This window comes from Erythrolamprus reginae, chromosome 2, assembly GCF_031021105.1.
Source record: "Erythrolamprus reginae isolate rEryReg1 chromosome 2, rEryReg1.hap1, whole genome shotgun sequence".
Classification (NCBI taxonomy): domain Eukaryota; kingdom Metazoa; phylum Chordata; class Lepidosauria; order Squamata; family Dipsadidae; genus Erythrolamprus; species Erythrolamprus reginae.
In genome coordinates, this window is record NC_091951.1 from 83,280,766 (window position 1) to 83,300,973 (window position 20,208).

At 40.9% G+C, this 20,208-nt stretch overlaps 1 protein-coding gene across 1 annotated transcript in view; it reads left to right on the top strand.

Moving 5' to 3' along the window:
* Window positions 1-20,208, top strand: part of SUSD3 (sushi domain containing 3) — a 74,003-nt gene that overhangs the window by 22,398 nt on the left and 31,397 nt on the right. The window lies entirely within an intron of this gene.

A 20,208-nucleotide genomic window follows, 5' to 3' on the forward strand; every position in this document is an offset into this window, starting at 1 on the left:
TGCCTTCTTCCTAGACTAAAAGAACATGAGTGGCCCAAAGTCATTCAGTTGACTCCATGGCTTAGGTGGTACTAGAAGTCTTTCACTTTCTATCCTTGTGCCTTAACCACTACACCCGTGACAAGCAGTACTTTGGGCTAAAGTTTTTCAGCCTCAACACTATAGCAGCAGTGGCAGTACCACTCTTCTTCTGCATTTAAAATGAGTTCTTTTTGAAGATTTCCTTAAGTTTTGCTTAATGAATAAGAGGCAGTTTGCAGATGGGTTAAATAAAATAGAATGAAAAGATTGGCTATTGCATGGAGCGAGGACTACTGTAAAGGAAGGCAAAGGGCCGTGCTCAAAAGGAAAACATTTTGATGAGATGGTAGAGAATTTGCAGGTCCTTTTGGTTACTGATTTCTCAAAGGGCCCATGCCTTTCGCTCACTAATTTACCATTCTGTTACTTATTTGATGCTGGGATAATCATAAAAGACAAAAACAAAGAGAAACCTTGCAAAGAAATCCCTCTTTCCTTTTGTCCCCATTCAAGGCAAGACCTTTGGCACTGAGAAAGACCCAGTTCTGTGGGCACAGTATTACCCTACCTTACATATTTAGTAGTTACAAGGGAACTGGCCTCTCTCTCCCTCCTCCTTTCCCCCCCCTGAAGTTGCTTGAACTCTACTTGATAGTAGCTTTCAATTCCTAAGAAGATAATATTTTCAGCTTGCTTAGTGGTTCTTACATGGAAACTATTTTTAAAAATGTATAGCACCATATCTTATTGTGGAATGTCAGTTCTGGAAACATTTGTTTTCATTCATTTTTCTTTATCAATGATTCTAAAACTAGAGACTGCTCAGCAGATTTTCAGTGTAATCAATAGGCTTGTTATTGCTACTTTCCCCCTATTTTGGATGGAGCTGTGATCTGCTTTGGTGAGGATACAAAAGATTTCCAGAGTTTCTGAATTGAAGCAACATATTTGTTGGGGGTCCTTTGTTACTAGCAAAGCAGCAATGTGTGGAGGTGAATCTTTAAATCTAGAAAGTAAAGCAGGCAGCTGTTTGATTTCCAGATGTTGGAAATAAATGACAGAAATAGCAATCACCATGATTCCTTGCCAATGCGTGTTGCAGAAACATCTAGATAATTGAAGAAAATGTTGGAATGTTTTATAGCCCGAGACAGCAGAATTATGTGTTTAGCAGAAAGACTGTGCCTCATCAGTCAAATTTTAAGATCTGGAGTATTTGTTCCAGCAATAGTTACTATTCTTTGTAACCATCTGCAGATATCTATATTCAGTAGATAAGTAAATAAACTAACATTTGCACAAACAGTCTGCAGAGAATGGGAGAAACTTAGGTTCTGCCTGCAGCTCCTGCTGATTTTATATCACTCCAGTCTGATCCATGCCATTCTTATGCATTGACACAGATATTCTGTGAACTCAGCTTGTATGAATGGATGACAAGTTATAACTAATTTAGGAGGAATTAAATTAATTACCATCATTTCAGCCCCTGCTTCATTACTCTGATCCAAGGTATTTACTTAAAGATGCAGCCCATTTTTATAGCAACTAACACTTACTGAATGAATGTGAAAAAATATCTGAGTTCCCAAATTACTGTAGTCCTACATTTTTAAAGCAAGAAAGCAATAACTTGTTTCTTTCAAATTTACTTTCAGGTAAATTTGTAAACTTCCTGTTTGAAGTACAGGCGTTTCAGATTTCAATAAATACTTTTATCTTCTTTTGATTTACTTTTCATAGAATGTGAGGCAGGATATGGTATTAAAAATTATCCTCAGTGGCAACGGAACAAAAATCAGAGTGAAGAACATGTTAATCTATGTTAATTACAAAATAAAACAAAGAGGACAGTTTACACCTTTTCCATGAGTAATTCACATTTGCAAATGCTGTTCTTATTTTAGCAATTTTCATTGCTGCCTATTTTTAACTAGAAAATAACAGTCAAAGTGGAACATACAACACCTTTAGTTTCTTTTAATTAGATTGTGTATTTATCAGAAGCGTTAGGAATCACTGCTTGCAGGGCTGGTGCTGAATGTGTTGATGTAAGGCTTTCGTTGCTATCTTAAAAGAAGCTGTATTTTTTTTAATCTAGCAAATTCTCAAAATATTGAGAAGACTCAATAACTTACAGATCTATGAGGGAGAGCAATAGTTTATTTAATCAAATCTGGCATTGAAATAAATGAGGAAAAAGTAGCCACTGGAACAAATCTCCTATTGCAGTTAGAAAGAAGTATTGGCAAAAATTTTGTGTACATTGGTTCTAAGGCAGAGTGCAAATTTTTCCTGGAGTCAGACCATGGAGCTCAGGAACTTTCTTAAACATTTAAGAACACACTTTCACAACACATCTGCCTTCCCCTTTCTTTCTTTCTTTCTTTCTTTCTTTCTTTCTTTCTTTCTTTCCTCCCTTCAGTTACAGGGGTGGGGGATATCTTTCCACTGAATGTTATGAGGGTCTTTAGGAGGAGTGGTAAGCATAGTTCCCTCTAAGCTGAGCAGTGAGCAATCGCTCACTTAAAAATCATCATCAACTCAGAGTTTTCCAAACCTGCCCAGAAGCCAAGAGGGAAAGAGTGAGAGGGAAGGAGAGAGAGAGGAAGAGAGGAAGAGAGAGAAACAGATAGAAAAAAGAGAGGAAGGAAAAGAGAAAGAAAAAGAATGGGAGTGAGGAAGAGAGAAAGAAAATCAAAATCTAGTTTGAAACTAGCTCAATTATTTAAGTGGCATTTTGATATTGATAGAGTTGCCCTATTATGAGCTCACTGTTATAGACACACAGTACAGTATTTTATTTTGAAATTCTCTGAGGCAAAACAGGGTGGGTTGTTTGTTTGTTTGTTTGTTTATTTATTTATTTATTTATTTGTTTGTTTATTTGTTTATTTGTTTATTTATTTATTTATTTATTATTTCTGTGCCGCCCAGTCACTATACTTTTCCGCCCCCCCCCCCCAAAAAAAAAAAATTAGAGGGAACACTGGTGGTAAGTGCCTTCTGGAAATGACACAAACTATTCATGGTCTTTCCAAATGGATGCCACACAGAGAAGAACCTGTGACAAAACACTGCAGCTAGGAATACTTTGTAAATGATTCAGAGGAAGCATTTGAACCTAGTGTGAGAACCATACAGCACTGCTCTGCTTCTATTTCAAACAGGCCAATTTCTTTAAAATAGCCTGGAAAAGATTGTGGCTATTTTAGGAGTCACTTCTAGAAACCACAACTCTTTTCAGACTCCCAGGCTATAAGTTGTAAATAAGTGGCACTCGTGGATCCAGTTCCTTTTGTTTTATAGAACAACAAAATCATAAACTTGGAAGAGAATTTGTAGGTCATTGAATCAACATGCCTGCTAATTGCAGAAAACCAAATTAAAGCCTCCGTATCAGCTCTTTCTAAACGCATCCATTGAAGGGAGTTCATCACCTCATTGGATAATAAATTCCACTGTTGAATTGCATTTACAATTGAAAATGTATTATTCTATATCTTGCACTGTTCAATAAGAGCATCTTGACTTGAGTTTGTGTGATACACTTTCATGAATTTAAAGAGGGTCATCATCACTACTCTCCCCCCCTCAATATTTTTAGCTAAACATTCTCAATTGCTTCTTGTTCTAAGGCCCTTGTTCCCAACATGGGGCCCATGCCCCACAGGGGGGCAATTTCATTTTTAATAGGGGCAATTGAAACCTTGTTTAAAACAAGGTAATGACCTTTTTAGGCTTCCTCCACATGGGTAGGAGTTCACTTTTTTAATGGTAAGACATATGTCATGAGAGGGGCATGAGGATTTTAGAGATGCTTAGGTGGGGCATGGGCAAAAAAAGATTGAGAACCATTGTTCTAAGGCCTAACCAGCACCTCATCACCACATGATGATTCCGATCCTCTGAATCTCCTCTAGCTTGTCCAAATATTTCTTACACTTTGGTATCCTAGGCAAAACATAACACAGTGGTACCTCTACTTGCGAACTTAATTCGTTCCGTGACCAGGTTCTTAAGTAGAAAAGTTTGTAAGAAGAAGCAATTATCCCCATAGGAATCAATATAAAAGCAAATAATGTGTGCAATTGGGGAAACCACAGAGAGGGTGGAGGCCCTGTTTCCTCCCAGGAGATTCCTAGAGATGCCCCACAGAGATTTCTCCCCGCCTTTTCCGGACCCGTTTCCTCCCAGGAGATTCCCAGAGAGGCCCCACGGAGGCTTCTCCCTACCTTTTCTGGTTACAGTTTCGGAGGCTCAAGTTTGTAAGTGGAAAATGATTCTTGAGCAGAGGCAAAAAAATCTTGAACACCTGGTTCTTATTGTTAAGTCTGTGTAAAAAAATATATTGTAGAAAAAGCTGTCTCCGGGCAGAAAATGTAAATATAACAAGATCGCGTCTGATTGGAACGCATGACAGTTCCTTTTAGGCGCGAGCCTCAAAGAGTATAAATAGAGCTGTATTTTCCACTGACAGCTCAGACGAGTTCCCCGCTGAGTCACTTCCAAAAAGAGCTAATAAAGGAACCGTCTTCCAAAGTACTTGTCTGGTCTCCTTCACTTCACTGGCGACGAGAGAACCGAAGAATCCACGTGTCAAGAATGAGTAACCTGCAGATCGGCCGGGCTCCCGACTACTTTGATCCCGAGAAATCATCATGGGACGCCTACATGGCAACATTCGAAATCTTCCTCGAAGCGGCAGGAATGGGAGAAGCCGAAGCCAACAGGAAGCGGGCTATTTTTCTCAATTATTGCGGTCCAGAACTCTTCGACCTCGTTCAAACTCTAACCGACCCGCTCCCGGCTAAATCTGTTCCATGGGACGACCTACAAGCAAGACTCGCAAATCACTTCAAACCAACGAAGCCTGCCGTAGTCTACAGACACCAATTTTCGAGAATGGCACAGCGTGAATCAGAGTCGATAAACCAATTCGCCACGCGACTTCGAACGGTGCTGTCAAAGTGCAAATTTGACAGCCCGGAAGCTCGTCTCACCGACGCTCTTATTTTCGGGATGAAGAACGCCACAGCCCGAAATAAACTTCTAACCGAGGACGAGCCAACACTTCAATCTGTCATTAAGTTGGCTCAAACCGCCGAGGTCGCTGACGCGGCTGCAAAAGAACTAAAAGAGCACGACAAAAAAGAAATCGTTTCAAAAATCTCCGTTGCTGCTTCCCACACCGAGGCCCCGGATGACCTCAGCCCAGCAGCCGCAGACGACGACAACTGTCTCCTGCTTCCAACTGACCCAGCCAGACAGCCCAGATACCCTCGACCATCCAACCCTTGTCCCGGCTGCCGAGGGAACCACCCACGACAACGCTGCCCGTTCCGGGACGCCATTTGCCGCCGCTGCAACCAGCGCAGGCACATCGCCGAGGCATGCAGAGCCCCCCTACCCGAGGAGTCCTTCTCTGCACCTCGCCCTCAGAGGTACACCAACCAGGCACACAACAAATTTTTCAGAGGCTTCAACCGAAGAAATTACTCCACTGCTAACCATGACTACTCACGAGGTAACGCACAACTTTACGTAAATTGCGCAAATACAAAAAAAGGGAGCAAAATTGTTATCTCGTTGCTCCTAAATGGCAAACCTTGTATTCTGGAATTGGACACAGGGTCAAAATATTCTATTATGCCTTGGGACAAATTTAAAATGTATATGCCTAACTTTCTTAAATCTGATTTAGCTCAAACAACTTTGGTAATTAGAGATTTTCAGGGAAATGTTTTACCTGTCTTAGGGAAAGTGGATGTGCCTGTCCAATTTAAAAAATGTACATGTTCTCTTCCATTAATTGTGGTTGAGGGAGCTAAACACTCCCTCCTTGGGTTAACTTGGATGTCTCCTTTGGGTATTGAGATTTCAGGAATCTGTAACATTAATTCTGATGATAATATTCCTAACTTTGTGCAAGAATTTCCAGAGGTTTTCAGCCCCACATTGGGCACTTATAATGGGTCCCCTATCTCTTTTTCTATAGACCCCAAGGTTCCCCCGGTCAGACTCAAGCCTCGCAGAGTACCTTTACCGCTCCTACCTAAACTAGACTACCAACTGGATAAACTTATAGCTCAGGGCATTCTAGTCCCAGTGGAACAAGGGCCATGGGAAACCCCCATAGTCACACCGCTTAAACCTGATGGCTCTTTAAGGGTCTGTGCGGACTACAAAGCAACGCTAAACAAGGCCCTCCAACACCACCCATATCCAATCCCGGTAGTCCAACAACTCCTGCATTCCCTAGGAGAGGGGAGGGTCTTTTCAAAAATCGACCTCGCACAAGCATACCAACAGCTTCCGGTCGATGAGCCCACATCTCTGGCCCAAACAATAGTGACCCACAGGGGTGCTTTCAGATGCACCCGGTTACAATTTGGAGTCAGCATAGCCCCAGGCATTTTCCAAAGCCTAATGGAGCGTTTATTGGCAGGCATCAAGGGAACTACCCCCTACTTTGATGATATCCTTATTTCAGGGGAAACCCAGTCACAATTGAATCAAAGAATCAGGGAAGTGTTGTCCAGGTTACAATCCAGGGGATTGAGAGTCAAGTCAGACAAATGTGTATGGGGAGCCAAAAGCATAGAATTCCTAAGTTACATGATAGATGGTAATGGAATCCACCCCACAACAGATAAATTAAAAGCCATAACAGAAGCACCCGAACCAAACAATAAGATAGAATTACAAGCATTTCTGGGCCTTCTTAATTTTTATTCTATTTTTTTAAAACAGAAGGCAACGGCAGCAGAACCCCTACACCGGCTGCTGCAGAAGGGAATTCCCTGGACCTGGGGCACACCTGAGCACGAAGCTTTTCGTAAAATAAAACAATTATTGACCTCTAAAAGCGTAGTGGTTCAATATAGCTCAGTATTGCCCATAAGGCTTACGTGTGACGCTTCGGCTTATGGGGTAGGCGGGGTATTGGCTCATGTAATGCCTAACAAGACAGAAGCCCCAATCGCTTTTTTCTCTAGGACATTGTCCATGGCTGAAAGAAATTATAGCCAACTGGACAAAGAAGCATTGGCTCTAGTAATTAGCGTAAAGAAATTTCATAACTACCTGTGTGGGAGGAGTTTTGAATTAATCACAGATCACAAGCCCTTATTAGGTCTGCTGGCTTCTAACAAGCCAACTCCTCCTTTCATGTCCCCCAGATTAATTAGATGGGCATTATTCCTATCGGGATATCAATATGAATTAACCCACAAGGCGGGAAAGTCAATAAACCATGCAGATGGCCTAAGCCGGTGCCCCATAACAGAACTAGTTAAAGACCCAACCCCGTCAGAGGACGTATTACTATTGGATTTTGAAGAAAACCCTCTGACCACAGCCAAAGAGGTAGCAGAGCACACTAAGAAGGATCCACTTTTGCTAAAAGTTATTAATTGTATACAAAAGGGATGGTTGGGAGACCCTGAGGAAGCAGGGCTAACAGATTTCAAATCAAAGAGGTTAGAATTGTCCTACATGAAGGGTTGTGTCTTATGGGGTGACAGGGTGGTCATTCCTAACAGTCTAAAACAAAAGGTGCTCTTTATGTTGCATGTGGGCCATCCCGGCATAGTCAGAATGAAGGGTTTGGCCAGGGGACACTTGTGGTGGCCAGGCCTAGATACCGACATCGAACAGTGGGTAGCAAATTGTGACCCTTGCCAGGAGTCGCGTCCCAAACCCCCTAAAACTACACCAGTAGAATGGGAGAAACCCACTGGGCCATGGTCACGAATACACATCGATTTCGCAGGCCCTATTGGGTCTCAGAACTTTTTAATTGTGGTTGACGCTTTCTCTAGATGGGTGGAAATAATAGCTATGCAAAACATCACCACTTGTGCCACTATAAAAGCTTTGTACCATTTATTTGCTACTCATGGGTGTCCAGATATTCTGGTTTCTGATAACGGGCCACAATTGACTGCCAGACAATTTGAATGTTTTTTAAGCAATTTGGGAGTCAGACACGCCCTCATATCCCCTTACTCGCCATGGGTTAATGGTCTGGCAGAACGTTATGTTCGTGTAGCCAAAGAAGCACTGCGCAGGGCAGGCCCAGGGGAAATACAACATAATTTAGATCAATTTCTACTGATGCAACATATCACCCCCAATTCCATTACAAATAAAAGCCCTGCAGAAATTCTAATGGGTCGGAAAATAAGGTCCCCCCTGGACAGGTTACACCCTCGCTATTGTACAAAAAATTATAATGATGTAATATGTATAACACCTGAAAGAAGTTTGTACCTTGGACAAAATGTTTTTGCTAAAAATTTTGATGGGGGTTTAAATTGGCTCAAGGGAAAAATAATTCAACAGACCGCTCCAAAAACATATATTATACAACTTGAGGATGGCCGCACATGGAAACGGCACATTGATCATTTGCGGGGGCGTATAGCATCTAACAACGAACGGACCGCTAACGAAACTTCTTCCCCCCAAGCAGACTCTCACACACAGCCTGAAATTTTGGAATTACAAATGGACTCACCGGGGCTGGAAGCATCCCCCGGCGACGCCGAGCCGTCTTCCTCGTCAGAGGTTAGTGCGGCACCAACATCGTCTTCTCAACAGGCCGGAGCCCCAACTCGGGCCCAGCTGCACTCAGGAAACAACAGCGAACCAACCTCCACCGTAGAAATCCCAGACTCAAATGATCTGCGCAGGTCTGAGTGAGCTTCACGCAGGCCAAGCAGATTGGAGGATTACATCACATGGCTCACTGATTGACATGGCTACAAGACTAAGGGAGGAGGGGTGTTAAGTCTGTGTAAAAAAATATATTGTAGAAAAAGCTGTCTCCGGGCAGAAAATGTAAATATAACAAGATCGCGTCTGATTGGTTAAGACGCATGACAGTTCCTTTTAGGCGCGAGCCTCAAAGAGTATAAATAGAGCTGTATTTTCCACTGACAGCTCAGACGAGTTCCCCGCTGAGTCACTTCCAAAAAGAGCTAATAAAGGAACCGTCTTCCAAAGTACTTGTCTGGTCTCCTTCACTTCACTTATCTAGAAAAGTTCGTAAGTAGAGGCGTTCTTAGCTAGAGGTACCACTATATACATAATAATAGTCCTCAGAAAGGGGCGGAATATAAATCTAATAAATAAATGAATGAATGAATGAATGAATAAATAAATAAATAAACAAACAAACAAACAAACAAACAAATATGAGGTGCTGTGTTCAATACAATGCAGATCAATACAGATAGCTAATTAAAACAATATATTTTTAAACAAAACAGCTTGGTGCATGACAAGGGAAATAGAACACCATATTGCCAATCCCTTGTATGAATTCCTTGTGGTTATTTGGCAGTCAGGCTCTGTGCCAGGTAATGCTCTCTATTCAACTAGCAAAGCTTTATTTGTTGCTATGCTCTAAAAGAGCCCCAAAACCCGAGTTTAGTACAAATTACAGCAGCTGAGATGCTGATCATGCTGGACATTTGATCATATTATTCTAAGACTGAATTATCTTCTCTCAGCTTCTAGACCTAATGTAAAGTGCTGTTTTAAGCAATAAAGTGCTTCAAGACCTCAAAGCCATTGTCTCTGAAGCAGGGCCTCTTTCTATACATCCCTTGTTAGTTAATTACAAAGGACTGTGCTTTTTCAAGGGTATTCCCGCCCTGGCAATTATGGATTAATCTCCCTAGGGAAAGTCCTTAAGGCTGAAGCCTATCTTGTTATTTTGTTAGTATCAGATGAGGCTTCCTATTCTCTTGGGCCTCTTACATCTCCCTGTTCTGCTATCCTGTTGGTTTTTTTAATTGTTCCGATCCCCAAGGTATGTTTTGGCCTACACTGGGCACTTGTTTCTGGCACTTGCTGCTTTCAAATTTAATTGCTGTTTCCATCCATTGCTTAATTATTTTGTTTTATTTATATTGTAGAGGTACCATATATTGTGTTTATATATATACATGGTTGTATAAAGCCCTTCATGGCATCGGACCAGAATATCTCCGGGACCGCCTTCTGCCGCACGAATCCCAGTGACCTGTTAGGTCCCACAGAGTTGGCCTTCTCTGGGTCCCATCGACTAAGCAATGTCATCTGGCGGGACCTAGGGGAAGAGCCTTCTCTTGGCGGCCCCGACCCTTTGGAACCAGCTCCCCCTTGAGATTAGGATTGCCCCCACCCTCCTTGCCTTTCGTAAACTCCTTAAAACCCACCTCTGCCGTCAGGCATGGGGGAATTGAGACATCTCCCCCTGGCCTATATAATTTATGTATGGTATGTTTGTGTGTATGTCTTGTTTTTAAATAAGGGGGTTTTAGATATTTTTAAATATTAGATTTGTTATTGTACATTGTTTTTTATTATTGCTGTGAGCCACCCCGAGTCTATGGAGAGGGGCGGCATACAAATCTAATAAATAAATAAATGAATGAATGAATGAATAAATAAATAAATAAATAAATAACAATAACAATAATAATAATAATAATAATAATAATAATAATAATAATAATAATAATAATAATTTCTAACAACAAGAAGGTTTATACTTTGAGCCAAAGGGCATAGTGATAATAAAAAATATAGCTTCCTTTAATATGTGTTGCTTTTTTCCCCTTTAGGGACATAGAGCCACAAGGAGATGTGGACTTTCTCAGAACCTCAAATGGTAGCTGCTGTCCCCCACCCCCTTTTATCTTGCTCTGTTCCCTTGAGGAGCAAACAAGTTCAGAAAGTGAGAGGTTTCACCAGTTTTCTCTATTGGTTAAATCACCAGGCTGGAAATTGGGAGACTGAGACTACAATATTAAGGAGTGTGCAGAACCCTTGAGTTATCAAGGACATGCACAGAGGAAACGTGGGATTCCAGCAGATATCCAGGATATATGAATAATTATTCAATCATACAAAACAGATACATTAAAGTGTATAAAATATGTGTACTTTTAGCAAAGTCAAGTTGAACAGTTCACTCATGTTGTGGTTGGCTCTGGCCCAGTTCCTGCTCCAAGGACTGTGGGGGTGGATGTGGGTGAAACCTCCCAGTGTCAAAGGCCTGTTTTATTGCTGACTGCTTCGGGCAGTGAAGTATCATCGGAAGCAGGGAGTGATTGTGAAATGGGACCCTCAGAGGGGGGGTTGGCAGGCAGCCCAGGAGGAAGCCATTCATCCTCCTCCTTATCTTTGCTGGACTCTGATGAGGAAGCAGTTATAGACCCACACATGCGAAGAGCCATGAATAGAAGAGAGCAGCTACGTAGGTATTACAAGAGATAAGAAAGTTCACCCGTGGTTGGGTGTGGTTCAAGTAATTAGGGCTGCTGTTAAATGGGCAGCGTGCCGGCCTTTCAGTGTGGGAGATTATCTGTTCGTGATTGTGGATTTGCCTTGACTCTCCGGATTCTCCAAGGACCCTGTGCTTTGATATCTGGACTCTGAACGTAAATCATAGTTAACCGTGTGAGTTAAACAATGTCTGAAGGAGAGTAGTTGTGACGACTTCACAGCTACTTGTTAATTGCTTTGAGATTTTTTAAAATGTTATTTCACTGCCTTCAGGTCTGTTTGTTTTACAAGTGAGCAATTTGACTACAAAAAGAGGGTTTTGCTTCTATTTTTCTGTGGATAAAGAAAGTATTGTTGACTTTTCCCGTGTGTGTGTCTGTTTTGGCTACTTTTGCATTGAATTAGAGGCTCGTGCCAAGAGGCGGTAGAACAGCTCATACACATTCAAATCAGTCAATATCTCTCAATACAATAATAATATTACAAGCCTGTCTTTGTCTTACATATCAGACATACATTACAGCTTGCAAATACATCGAACTAGCACTGAATAATGTAGAGCTTAACATCAGTCACACTGACACAAGCAGAAAGAACAGAGTGAGCAGAGCAGGGTGAATCATGCTTTCTGGCTCCCTCTTATGGCAATTTGCAATATTACCTCTTAAAGCTATACTACTCCAATACATATAAACATTCATTGTTAGCTTTTTAAATATTGCAAACCCAACCGTTTTGTACATAGTACTAACATTCAAGTCCCACTTTATCCATGAAAGACATTTGGGTGATTTGGGGCCAAACCAACTCTCTGTCAGACCAACTCATAGGGTTGTTGTTGTGGAGAAAATAGGAGGAGGAAAGTGTGCTGGATATGATTATTGCCTTCAGCCCACATAATATATGTGGGACACAAATAAAAACAAAAAAACAGATAAACCAGCATGGAGAGAAATATTAACATATTCTAGTTCCCATGCTGACTCCTGTGTACCTTTCAATTTCAGTAATCCCATAACAATTTACTATGTTTGAAACAGGGCTTTTTCCCCCCAGAGGCTGAAAGACAAGGTGATGGGGATGGCCGTGTGATCAAAGCCCTGCCATTGCTATCACACCCGCATATGACACTGACTCTAAATCTCCAACAGATCTGTTTTTTTGTGCAGTGTTTAATAACTGAAAACCAAACACCTTTCTGAGTCCCATCCTAAGAAATGTTTCACACTGCTTCTGTTATTTCCTCTGCTTGCTCTCTCCTGAACACTCATTCCCATCTGCACTATGGTAAAATCACAACCCATCCTCCATTAATCAGAATGAAGCAGCCCCTTGGATGGCAGTTTTGAAGAGTGGGGGAGTCCCAGGGGTTCAGTGCAGCTGCAGGCAAGCCAGGAGACAGTGGGACAAAGGGGCCGGTGCATTGGGTTCGCCTCTGCCTCCCACAAGCCTTTGCTTCCATCTTCTGCTGGTGCCACCACACAAGCCTCCATGCAAGACTTTAGCCTGTGTCAACTCCAGTGCACATGCATGCATTGGGATTTTCGCCCTTTGGAAAGGCATTTTTGTCCTCTGGATGCTTCAAGAAAGCTTCCCTGAAGTCCCGGAGGCAAAAAAAAATCCCCAATGGACAGATCAGAAGTTCAAGAAAACGCACTTCCGGTTTGCCCGCTTGGGCATTTTTTCCACCTATCAGGAGTGGTGGTACCGATATGGTCCAGAGAGCCACACCACTAGGAACCCACTGATTTTCTGCCATTTTTTCCCGGCGTCTTTGTTTGGAAGAAGCCCTCAGCTGTGCTTCGGTTGAAACATAGAAACATAAAAGGCTGATGGCAGAAAAAGACCTCATGGTCCATCTGGTCTGCCCTTATACTATTTCCTGTATTTTATCTTAGGATGGATATATGTTTATCCCAGGCAGGTTTAAATTCAGTTACTGTGGATTTACCAATCATGTCTGCTGGAAGTTTGTTCCAAGCATCTACTACTCTTTCAGTAAAATAATATTTTCTCACGTTGCTTCTGATCTTTCCCCCAACTAACCTCAGATTATGCCCCCTTGTTCTTGTGTTCACTTTCCTATTAAATGTTTCCTATTAAATTACTGTTGCATATTTAATACCATACTCTCCTGCAATTTTTTTCCTAACAATCCTGTGTGGTAAGTAGGGGTGGTAGTGAATAAAGAATAAAGGTCATCATTAAGGCAAGGACAGGTGGGAGGGCCTCTTACACACAGAGGTGCCGTAAAAAAAAAATGCTGGAAATCAGTGGGTTCATGCCCATGTGGCTCTCTGGTCCACACAAGCAGGAACCCACCACTGTCTACCAGGTTTCAGAAAGGCCTGTGCGCATGCACTGGGGGGATCACAGGGGTGTGTGCATGCGAGGGGATGGAAGGGGTTCGGTATGTGAATGCATGCTAGCATATACACACACACCCTTATGCAGTAATGGGCAGCCAAAATTTTTACTGCCACACTGTGGGTGTGGCTTATTTTGTGGGTGTGGCCTAAATGGTCATGTGACTGGGTAGGAGTCGCTTGCCGGCCATGTAATCAGGTGGGAGTGGCTTGAATGATCATCATTCAACTGAACTGTTAAGTCCTCGACTTACAACCTTACTAGTGTTTCTCGCTGGGGTGACAATTTGCTTCCCATTTCCTGCGCTCTCCTTCCTGGGTCACCCCCACCTCAGGCTGGGTAGCTAGGCAAACGGGTGCTGCCAGAAGCATAAATGCTGCCAGTGCTGCTTCCACCCACACCTTCTGCTTGCACCTCAGGCGGGTGGTGGCTGCGTGAGGCTGGAGGGCAGCCGGGCAGGAGAGAGGGAAGCTCATCCGAGGTCAGGAAGGAGGAAAGATGAGAAAAGCAAGGAGCACAGATGCAGCAGCATCAGTAAGAGAAAAAAGGAGAGCTGAGCTGAGACCAGTAATCCAGGAAGTGACAGCCGCCGATCAGCTGGAGCTGCGTACACATCTTCATTTCCGCCTGCTGCCTACCCCTGCTCTTATGGCACATGAACCAAAAAGTGTTCGCCATCACTGGTCTAGGGTGATTACTTTCCACTAGAACAGACCTGGGCAAGATGCGGCCTGAGGGCCAGATATGGACCGCCCATTGTCTGTGACCAGCCCGGGGAGGTCAATCCAACTTTTCTAGATAAGAACCGGGTGTTCAAGCTATAATATATAATATATAATATATAATATATAATATATAATATATAATATATAATATATAATATATAATATATAATATATAATATATAATATATAATATATAATATATAATATATAATATATAATATATAATATATAATATATAATATAATATATAATATATAATATAATATATAATATATAATATATAATATATAATATATAATATATAATATATAATATATAATATATAATATATAATATATAATATATAATATATAATATATAATATATAATATATAATATATAATATATAATATACAGCATTGGGTAGAACTGAGTTAATTATATTAGTCCGGCCCTCTAAAACCATCCCAATTTCTCATGCAGCCCCATGGCAAAATTAATTGCCCACCCCTGCACTAGAAAGTGAGTCCTCCTCATCTGAGTACTGTAATTTAAGCATTTGGATGGGGAAATTTCAGGAAAAGAGATTGGGAAGAGAAGGGAATGGTCCAAGTTCAAGTACCGTAGGTGTGGATGAAATCTGCTGAGAAAGCTGAAGCTTTGAAAGGGTTGGAGCCAGGTGTGATCTATTAGCAGTTCTGGTTCTCAATAGCCATGGCACTTTGCAGATCATCTGCCTGAACAATTTGTAACAGCCTGGCTGTGACAATTCTGTCTACCTTTTCTTTCTATCCTACCCTCCTGCCGTTCTTTGTTTTGCTTTGAGCAGTGCTGCTGGCATCTTGCTTCTTATCATATCCCTGGCTAATAGTCTAAACCCAAGGAGAAGCTCATCTACAGCTGGAGAAGGAAAACAGTCAAGCAAATTTGCAAGTGTTGTGTTTGTTTAAATAAAATGAGAAAAATTCACTGATTGGGTAAGACACGGCTATTGGGGAAAAAGCCGCGAAGGTTAAAAAGTTGTCAGTTAGAAAAAGCCCGCGTTTAGAAACAGTATAAATAGGGCAACGGATTAGCCGTTGCCCTTGTTGGGAGTTGCTCAGTTGGTGAACGTTTGCTCTTGTCATTTCTTACAATAAACGAGTTTGATTCAACTGGATTCCTGTGTGGTGACTTAACAGTGGCGACGAGGAGGTCGAACTCCCGCGAAGCAACCATGAGCTCGGTCATGGCTCCACCACCGCCTTTCTTCAATTCAGTCTCGGAATCGTGGACATCATACATGTCCAAATTTAGAATCTTTCTTCAAGCAAGTAACCTGCAGGATGCAGAGGACGACAGAACAAGAGCTATTTTCCTGAGCTATGCTCTTGTCATTTCTTACAATAAACGAGTTTGATTCAACTGGATTCCTGTGTGGTGACTTAACAGCAAGAGTAAACTTTTATGTGCAATCCTGAATAATTCCCCCTAGTTATTGTATGCTATTGATGATAGAATCTTTTTGCATCAAAGTATATGCAAGTTTGTCTCCCAAAAATTAGTTGATTGTGTTGTTCATACAAACTGCCCTTTTCCCTTACAGGAGAAAATAATTTGGTGGACAACATCCTGCAGGTCTCCAATTAAACTAATTGCTACCACCTTTGCCAGCAGGACAGTCATTGTCAGCATTGCAGAGCAAGTTATGTCTCTGCGGTCTTTTCACATACCGAGGTTGAATAACTTTTCTGGCAGGAAACAGGTCACAGAAGGACATTTTCAATTGTATCTTGATTTTAGGTCCCAAAATCAGGGTGGCGGGGCATATTCTCTTAACTCTCATCAATTTTATTGATAAGCATTCTTTTCAAGTTAAAATAGAAAGAAGAATATAGTGCTTCTTTAACCCTTAAAATAAGTCAGACGTAATGGAGCACTTGATACCTCTCCATCTACCAGTGAAATAGGTTTCACTACAGCCCTTTTTTTCATTTTTATTATTCTGTTGGGGAAGGTATTATTGCCTCAATTGGAAACCTGGACACCACTAAGACTGAAGAGAGTTGAGCCATAGACATTAAAACTTGATCTAGATGGTTGTTGAAAAGAAAATACTATTCAAAAAAATCCTAAAGCCACGGGAAATGCCATAGTGCTAGGAAGACCTTGAAACTCAAGGATTTGCTAACTATATTGTAAACATATTTTCTCCTGTCATTGGATCTAATATTTGGCCTTTCTCCTTTCAGTTGCCATGCTTGACTTCCAACGTTCTGGCAGGACAATTTCCTGGCAGGACATTGGACTTCACATGTAATATTTCTTAACGAAAGAGAAGCCATACTTAAATTAAATTATCCAAAGGTGCTTTTTCAAGGGGCAACTGGATTTTCTGTTTTTTCTTTGAAGACATTTTGCTTCTCATCCAAGAAGCTTCTTCAGTTCTGACTGGATGGTGGGGAAGCTTCTTGGATGAGAAGCGAAATGTCTTCAAAGAAAAAGCATAAAATCCAGCTGCCCCTTGAAAAAGCACCTTTGGGACAACTATGACCCAGACGACTGAGAATTTCCATAGACATTAAACTAAATTATAACAATATTCTTGAAATATTATTCTTAGTCTTAGATAGATTGAATGGATGAGACAGACAGCAGAGACAGTGACAACAAACCACTCTTCACTCAGCAACTATTTATATTATACATTAGCTGAATAAATTCTAGCAAAGGCTCTGTCTGACAGACAGCCCTTTTATAGAACAGACAGTGCAACCAATCAGGAGTCAGAATTCTTCCCACCGGAATGGAGGACCTGACTGAAGCCTATGTGCTTCAATCCGAGTATCGAAAACTTAGAAAACTGGGAAATTTTAAAGGGAACATTAGGAAGCATTTTCGGATCTGTATTGAATTTCCCTCCATATATTTAGTCAATGAATACATTTTGGTTTAATATATAGCAATGTGAAATGTTAAATTATCGCACATAAAGGCAAAATTATTATGTTAACCTAGTCTTCATTGAGCTAGAAATGAAGTAATAATTCAGATATAGGAATACTTTGGTCTAATAAAACAGACAACTGAAATATGGAGCTAAACTTCTAGGTGATGAAGAGGGAGCTAAGTTTATGTCTTTGAGATTCTAAGGACTTGTCAGCTATGTATTTAATATCCTATTGGTTTGTTTTGGGTGAGATACTGAGTTTGGAAATTACCTGTCACCTTTGGAACTATAATGCCACCATTTAGCATTTATATAGCATATTTCAAGCCTGTGAAGTACTCTTTATATATTAGCCGAATAAATTTTACTTCAGCTCTATAATTGTAGCTCAAAGAACCAAGAATGGCATGCGGAGTTACTTATAGTTCTTTATTGTTTGCCTACAAACGGAACCTTGCCAGACTAAAGTAACTATCTGGATTAAATATTATCTGTGAACTGGTAGAGAGGGTTCACCTCACCCTCTTCCTGCCTACCAGACATTCCATTTTCTCTCTCTCTTTGCCCCCCAGGAAACAACCCTTCTATCCACAATTTCAAACTACATTCTACCTAAAAAGCTGCAGGAATTGACGAAATAGCAGTGGAACCTTTTAGTTTTCCATCATAGTTGTGCCTTTTAATGAGTAGCACACCAACTTTGGTATTCTATTCTTTCACCTTTAATAGGCAATTCCTTAATTTTTTCCTCCCTTCTAGCCATTATAGTGAGTAATTAACATATCTGAGATTATTGGTCCTTTTCCCAGAAACATTTCTATTTCTGCAAATTCAGCTTTTCTCACAATCTGTTCTGCATATACTCTAAGTGTGTGTATAGTTGTGTCCCACTCTTACAGCTTTTGAAAGACCATCAAGGTTTTGATTTTTACTAAGGTACTAGGGTAAAGTGAGGATTTCTGCAGTGGGATGATTAAGTTACTGGGTTTTATTTTGCTTTTGTGGTTTTACATCTTAACTGTGGCAAGAAAGGTTGTAGAATGGAGTAAAATGCACTTAATAACTGTCTAGCTTGGCAGTGGAAATTTTGGCCTCAGTTATGGCATAAGGCATAGAATATACAGTGGTACCTGTACCTAAGAACGCCTCTACTTTTCTAGGTAAGAACCGGGTTTGCCTCTTCTTAAGAACCATTTTCTACTTAAAAACCCGAGCCCGGAAACATTTCCCAGGAAATTTGAGAGCGACACGAAGGCCCGGCCAGTTTCCTGGCATTCCCCCTGGGTTTCTCTCTCTGGCACAGTGTATGGGAGACAGCCTCGCAGCGGGTGTATGGGCGCATGCTCCTCCTCGCTGCCTTAGAGTCCCTCTTTATTTATTTTTTTAAGCCTTAAAATTTTGGGGTTTTTTGATTCCCCTCACCAGTGTTCCCTCTAATTTTTTTTTTTTTGGGGGGGGGGGGCGCGGAAAAGTATAGTGTCTGAGCGGCAGTCCCTTCAGGACTGGGCGGCACAGAAATAATAAATAAATAAATAAATAAATAAATAAATAAATAAATAAATAAATAAATAAATAAATAAATAAATAAATAAATAAATAAATAAATAAATAAATAAATAAATAAATAAATAAATAAATACTATGTGTCTATAACAGTGAGCTCATAATAGGGCAACTCTATCAATATCAAAATGCCACTTAAATAGTTGAGCTAGTTTCAAACTAGATTTTGATTTTCTTTCTCTCTTCCTTACTCCCATTCTTTTTCTTTCTCTTTTCCTTCCTCTCTTTTTTCTATCTGTTTCTCTCTCTTCCTCTCTTCCTCTCTCTCTACTTCCCTCTCACTCTTTCCCTCTCGGCTTCTGGGCAGGTTTGGAAAACTCTGAGTTGATGATGATTTTTAAGTGAGCGATTGCTCACTGCTCAGCTTAGAGGGAACTATGCCCCTAACCTCACCTTCTTTGTTCAGCGGCGACTGTCCTCCTCCTCTTCTTACTCCTCCTCCTCCTCCCACCCAAATTCCAAGCTTTTATTTCTTTTCTAATGGGTTTGCACACATTATTTGCTTTTACATTGATTCTTATGGGAAAAATTGCTTCTACTTACAAACTTTTCTACTTAAGAACCTGGTCATGGAAAAAAACAAGTTCTTAAGTAGAGGTACTACTGTACCTGTAATGGATTTAGATTGTTGTTATTTTACGCAGTTCTCACCGAATCAATCAGAGGGCGGTTGCAAATTACCTCCACTGTTCCATGCGGAGCTGAAGCCCAATCTTGTTCCATCTCCACCGGTTACCTGGAGCTGCGCATGGAACAGTGGAGGTAATTTGCAACCGCCCCCTGATTGATATGGTGAGAACTGCATAAAATAACAACAATCTAAATCCATTACAGGTACAGTAGTACCTCTACTTAAGAACTTGATTTATTCCATGACCAGGTGGACGTGCAAGATTTCAGTGATTTTTTATTGTGAAAATCACCAAAATCTCATGCGCCTGTGCGTCCTCTCAGGAGATTTTACTTCTCATGCGCAGAATCCAAATCACACTTCAATGCGCCCACCCACCCGTCAGCCAGAGCTGAGCGCGCAGTTCCATTTTTGCTACCAGAACATTGTCCCCTACGGTCCAGGTAGGAACTCAAAACTGGTCTGAATTCTGATTATAGTTTCTTTCATCTTTTCTTTGATTTTTTTGCCTTCTTGTTTTCTTCTATTTCTGTAATTTAAAAAAATATAAATTTGCCCATATCTCCCCTCTAATTGTTATATAGTAATCACTCGCTACTTCACGATTCATCTTTCGTGGATTTGCTATTTCACGGGTTTTCAAAGGGGGCTTAAATCCATTAAACCCATTGAAAATTTTAAATCCATTAAAAGGTCATAAAATTCTTCTAAAG